A 6,661-nucleotide genomic window follows, 5' to 3' on the forward strand; every position below is an offset into this window, starting at 1 on the left:
AGTTTGAAGAAATATTTAGAAATTCTTACTTAGTATGATCCAGAACAAAGCCAAGAAGTGAAACACTGATTTATAACACCCACAGTGTTCAATTTTACAGTGCCACAAACATTTCTCTCTTTAGAAGGCAGAAGATGCTGCTGATCAGATGAGAGTGTAGAGGGGGAAATAAAAACTCACATAAAACCATAAGTAATGGAACGTTTCTAAGTGCTTTTTAGGGTGAAGTGCTTTTTAGGGTGAAGAAGAAAAAACAATCCTTGCCAGGAATCCTTAAAAAGGCATTAGGGCCCTGTGCTAAAATAAGCCATGCCTGATGTTTCTAATTGCTGCCTGGTTTTTTGTTTTGCCTTTTTTTTTCCTGCTGTTTTGAACAGAAATACTCTGAGATGTGGGAGAACAAACTCCGGGGGGAGTTGCCTCCAGCCCTGTGGGAGGTTGGTGTCTGACATTCCTCCAGCACAGGGACCAGAGGCGGATGAGACGCAGACCAGGAGTCCCCTCCCCAAGCACAGGCAAAGCTTGAAAGATCCCAAATCTTTAAAATTCACCCCAGTATACTTAGCTGAAACTTGTCAGCCATGGTGACTTAATACATGATGCATGACCCTTGCAGGTTTGTGTTGACTTATCATTTATGATCTTGGACTTGTTCAGCTCAAAGGTGAGCGCTGTTGCAGCGGTTCATTACACAGCAAGGCTGTGCGGCTCCTGGGGGGGTGAGGAGCCTCTACCGTGGCCCAGCCTGTCCTGAAATACTGGTAGGAAATTCTACAAAGGCTGAAGGTTTGCTCCATCTCCTGGGCTTCGGGGATTATTGCAGCAGAGCTGCTTCTGCAGGTGGCTTCTGAGCCTGCAGGGAAGCTCCTGTCACTGTGCTTGCCTGGCACTTTCTAGGTAAGTTCACACCTTTCCTAGGAAGATTTCTGCTTTCTTCACTATTCTTCAATCTCCTTTGTGCTTTCCTATCATATTTGTTAAATTTCTAATGTAGAAAGCTGAGAACTTTAGGTATAGAAGGGCCTCACACAAATACTGAAATCTATAAAGTTAAAGCAAATAGGAGCAAAATTTTAATTCTGTTTAATTTATTTAATGGTTATTTATTAAAGTCCAATTATCTGTTTTCCGTAGACTTTTTTTTTTTCCATAGGGATCTGTTGCCAAGAGAATATATCTACATCCTTAGGAATGTTTTATCTGGTAGCAGAAACTTCCTGGGCTGGTTTTCAGATTACTTCTGTCACTTTTTGCAGCTGTTTGAGATAAGTATGGGGGGTGGAAATAATCTTATTTTGCAAATGTGTGAAGACATAAACAGTCCTGTGTGCTTTTTCTCATGCTACGCTGGATGTTATGTCTCTCCCTGACACATTCCCTGCTCTTGCCCTTGTTCTTCTCATGCTGAAAACACCGGGCTGCTGGCACCTACTGCACGGAGAGCCCTGTGTTGTTCCTCAGATCAGTCAGGGATAACCTGGTTTTCCAATCCAGGAAAGTAATCAACACGGTGTTTCTGTAGAGCAGTGGAAGGGGACCTACAGCTCTAATCTGGGAGCAGACCACATTTTCCCATATAGCACAGCCTTCCTTCGAATCAATTAGCATTTGGATTTATGTAAGTTGTGTAACTCTGCATATGTGGATGTTTGCTGCTTCACCGAGCACTGAGAAAATGGACCTTTATCCTGGCATGGATGGTGTTTCCAGGGAAAGGGATAGGGTTGTGTGTGGCACCTGTTCATGCTTTCAGGTATAAACTTTGTGTGATGGATTTTGTTGTGGCTGGTTCCAGATATGGTCCTTGCCTGCACTGACACATGGTTGGTACTTTGGAGACTGATCTCTCTCTAAATCTGACACCAGCATTGGCACCTACAGGCTGGGACCTCCGGGTTGATCCCACCTGGCCTGGGCAGAGGAAGAAGAGGCAACTGAATGTTTGCTGTATTGTCATCCATCCTCTTTCTGTTTAACTCTCTCCTCCACCTGCTCTGTCCTGTCACAAATTGTCCAAATGCCTTTGGGTGCCAGCACAGTGTGTCTGCAATGCCTGGCTAAGGTTTCCAAATAAGACAATTTTCCCGTTCCCAGCATGACTGTGATGCCCATGCTACCAGGGGGGTGAGGGTGGTGACACGTTGTCTGATGCACAACCCCCTGCTGTGTCTGGCAGGACTTTCCCCTTCCCCTCACAGCTGCTAGATACAGGTTCAGGACCACATGGATCAACCCCCAGGGCAGGATTTATCATCAAAGACAATTACCCCATACTCTCATGCAGCAAGTCAAACCTGATGTGATGTTTCCTCCTCGGAAGGGCCGTGTGAGTCATGATCAGTGCTAATAGCCCAGGTAGGACACAAGACGCAGATGTCAGGGTGTTCATGATAGAGAAGCAAGACCTTTAACCAAGAAACTCCTTCTCATCCATCCACCTTTGTTATCTGTGTCCATCCCTCGTGAAGGGAATCACCATAAATCCTTCAGCAAGTCCTTGACTGCAGAGGGATGTGCTCCATCTCCCAGGGCATCTCCTGCCCATCTCAAGTGTAGCAGGCATGAGTCTCAAATTATATTTAATCACTAGAGTGTCATCAAAGAGCTGCAGATGGAGAAGAGTTTGCAGCCAGCCAGGGCTCAGCTGGAGTAACTCTAGAAGAAACCTTCCACCTGTTCCTGGGCTGAGGTTAGAGAAGGACGTGTCATATACGTACCTAACGATATCTCCACGTGGCATTGCTGACATCAATGCCCATGGGCACATTCTAGTGGCAGGATGATATGAGGTATGGGGCTGTGATAGATCTAAATGCTATAAAAGAACGATAAACCCCATGTTTAATGTGAAGGGTGACATTTTTTCCTAGAATGACTCAATTTCTTATCACATCTGATCTGGCTTGTGCTGAATTCAGCAAACCATATAAATGTGGTGGTGATTGCTTATTTGAAAGGTTACGATGATGGCTGTAGCTCCTCCAAGAGTCCTTGGTGTTTTGTTATAGCAATTCTGATTTAATAGCACTGCCAAGTACCATTTGGAGGGAAACTATAAATTTGGCTGCAAAAGAGAGAGGATATTTTAAAGTTTAATTCTAGCTACTGGTTTTAGAGTGAGGCTTTTGTCACTCCTGAAGCTTTACCATGCAAACCCAGAGCACAGATAAATCATAAGAAAAAAGGTAGTTCGTAGTAAATAATTGTTAAATTTGATATGCTGCCACAGATAGGTTCTTATGCAGACTGCATGGAGAATGAGCAATTTCTCCAAGGATCTGGGCTTGTATTTCTAGCAGAAAGTATTGAGGCTGGGCTTGTCTTGTGCAGAGATTTGGAATAAGATCTTAGTTCACAATAGTAATGATTTGGGTAAGTGCCCTGTGTGATGCTCACAGGCAGTGTGCGATTCAGCGCTGTGTCTGCCTGCGCTGTTTCGTGGCCGTCAGACAGAAGCCAGCCCTGGGACAGCAGCATGTCCCTGTCGCTGGTTGTCCCTGCCGCAAGTGGCTGGTGTCCCCTTTGATACCCATAGCTTTTGCCCATGTGCAAAAAGTTGCAGGCAGAGCCACAGCTCAGTGCCTGAAGTTGTGGTCAGACATTTCAACATTCTTTCAGGAATTACCTGTTCCTCATAAAATAACAAAATAGCTTGCAGTCTCTCACAAACCTGTTTTCATTCTCAGACCTGTTTCCATTCACCACAGACTGGTTTTCATTTGTTTGGCAGCTGTTACACCTGTGCTTTGGGAAGACGAGGCAATGAACCACCATCCAGGGATGAAAATGTTCAGGTATTTGAAAGTGCTTTACCAAGATCATGTAAATAACACAAACTGGGAAAGTAAAATACCAAGTTAGCGGGGATGTAACTAGTGCTGAGTGTTTCAGCGTTTTGCCCATGATCATGCTATAAATGATATTGGGGAGTAGAAACTCCTTCCTGCAGCCACAAACCTTCTTTCCAAATGGTCACGGTGCAAGGAGGCATCGTGTGTCCTCTACTGGGCTGCAGTTGTGGCTCAAGACACTTTAAATCTGGTCAGTAAATAAAAGAGCACGTATGTATTGTCAGGGGGATGGTGGGTGAAGCGCAGTGTTGATCCTTGGTGAGTGGGCGCAGAAATTTGGGGGTTGAGGGTGAAATTTGGAACATGCTTTGGCTCTGAAGGGGTCAAACATTTGCTCTGGCCCCAGCACCAGCTCAGTCCCTGCTCGGTGTCATTCCCAGTCCCCACTGGTGAAATGTCACTGTCAGCATTCATATGTGGAGCTGTCTTCTGCTGCCAAATCATGGGGCTTTTGGATGATTTTTTAAAAATGGTTTTAAACAGTTGAAATGGTTTAGAAATCTATCAGCTAACTATTTAACCCTTCTTGATGCAAACCAAGATGTACACGTCTGACTCGCCTGTGCTTCGGACAAGCCAGTGCAGGGGATCAGTACCCTGTCCCAGGCTGAAATTTTTTATCTGTAATTTCTGACATGACCAAAGTCCTATTTGTGCTCCCCCTATCTTCCTACATATTTTAATGAGGTTTTTGTTTTTCCCTGTAATAAGCAGTGTGGATGATGACAGAGGTTGTTTCCTATTCTGTAGAGAGGGCCCAGCGTAGCTGCTCTCAAAATTGTCCGAAAATGAAAACTAAAGACACAGAAGAAAAAAAAAACCAAAGCAAAACAAAAAAACCCAACCAAACAAACGAACAAAAAAAAACCCCACACATACAAACAAACAAAAACAACCAACAAACCCACAACCTAAAACCAGTATGGGTTTTTTTGCACCAGATTAAAGGCATCCAGATCTCACTGAAACAGGAGATACAGCTCCACTTGCTCCTCTCAGAGCCAAAGGAAACCACCAAACCCCAAGACAGTGAGATGCAGTGATTTGGTGACCACTGGACCAGGGGTGAGGGGCTTGTGCCCCATCCCCGCTGCTCCGTCCTGTCCCCACACCAGCCACCGCTGCTCCTGCCACTTCACATGAGGGATTGACTTCGCAGCTCCCTGTCAAGCGACTTGGGCAAATACCTCGAAAGTCAGATCTCCTTGCTCTATTTAAGCAACAGGCTTAATCTGATATATTTATTTCTGTAACAGTTTGGAGGTGTGGTGGTGTGTTTGTTTGTTTGTTTATTTTTACCCCAAGATGATCCCTGGTGTTTTTCCCACAGGGCGTCTCTCTATGATTGCTCTCCTTACTTAGTGGTTGTTATTGTTAAGATTCCTTCATCTGACCCTTTATAATCCCCATATTGCGTTACATTGCATTGCTGGACATACTTAGTGTATGCTACTGTTTGTCAATTTTAGACTGCCCCATCAAGCCTACGAGCTTCTTACGAGCGATGCAAGGTTATGTTACATAGGCACATTCTCTGACTCGTTCCACTTGATGTCTTGGCACTTGGAAAGGCCATGGATTGGTAACAGAATGAAATATAAATATATGGGTTTTATAAGCAAAAAAAATTAAAGCCAACATTATAGAAATTTCTCTCAAGCATTTGGCGCCAACATGTGCCCCATCAGTTACCTTAAAAATAAAGCATGTTTTAGGCACTTGAAGGATGGTTTGATGGCCTGCTTTGCATCAAGTGGTGACACAGCAGTCAGCCCCTCTTAATATTTGAGTTAAAAACTTGTCAGCTCTTTTGTTTTCAAGAGAAATAGGTTGGAAGTTTTTAAGAAAATGCACAAACAAGAAAAATCAACTAAGTGGAACAATCCTGCATGAGAGCCTGCTGGGTTTCATGGGAGAGTTCACCCGTATGTGAGCACCTGCCTTAGGAAGAATAAGCAGTAAGTATGAATTGGTCATTACAAAGGGCAGATCTTTTCTTCTCTCAGTTTGCTCCTGAAGTGCTTTTATTTAACACTTGTTAGGTACCTGCTTAGCATGAATTTTGAGCTGCTCCCTGTAGGGACTGCTTTGTGATTGCTGCAGGTATCTCTTGTCTTCTGCTCATGCTTTGGGCGTAGCTGCTGGCACAGCAGTGCTGGTAGCGGCACTTTGTGCAGCAGCTTATTAGTCCAGGGATTCCCGAACAAGCATCAAATTGGCGTGAAAACATGAAGTGCTGCTCATGGAAGAGGCTTTACTGTCCTGATGGAGGTTGAGGAACAAGTGATTATTTTGGAAAGCTCCAAGTGGAATACCCACAAATGTTATTGGGAAGAAGACGGGACTTTTGCCTTGGAAAAGTCTTCTGGATTTGGCTGTGAGTGTGTCCCCAGCCTGGAGGGTGTCGTTTGTTGCCTTAACGTGCCGTTTCCAGTGCACCAAAACGCTAAGCAATGTGTTAGAAAAGGAAGTGAATCCCTTACTCGAGGTAATTTATGGAGGAGGCCTAAAGTAGGCAAAATGTGATACCTACCTTGGAAATCTGTGGGATTAGCACCCATGTCACCAGAAGAGGTGTCACCAGGCAGCCCTTCACTCCGCATCTGATGGAGAAGGCATCGCTCCCAGGAACGTAGTGTTTCCTGATCGTGGTATCGACAAGCGATGTATTTATCCTTAGTGGAAAACTTGCTTTTCAAATACCTGATAGTGTTCTCAGTATCGCTGTTTTCCTTTTCGAAAGGACTTCATGGGTTTGACCCTACTTAGCTTAGCAGATCTGACAAGACCATGGCCCAAGATGACCTGGC

The 6,661-nt window shown here is 44.5% G+C and overlaps 1 long non-coding RNA gene across 1 annotated transcript; it reads left to right on the forward strand.

Moving 5' to 3' along the window:
* Positions 1 to 748: 748 nt before the first annotated feature.
* LOC135580463 (uncharacterized) lies at positions 749 to 5,810 on the forward strand. Its single transcript, XR_010475099.1, has 3 exons — positions 749 to 897; positions 3,731 to 3,794; positions 5,673 to 5,810. It is a non-coding gene; the product is annotated as an uncharacterized LOC135580463 (long non-coding RNA).
* Positions 5,811 to 6,661: the final 851 nt, after the last annotated feature.

Source organism: Columba livia, chromosome 10 (assembly GCF_036013475.1).
Source record: "Columba livia isolate bColLiv1 breed racing homer chromosome 10, bColLiv1.pat.W.v2, whole genome shotgun sequence".
NCBI classification, from domain to species: Eukaryota; Metazoa; Chordata; class Aves; order Columbiformes; family Columbidae; genus Columba; species Columba livia.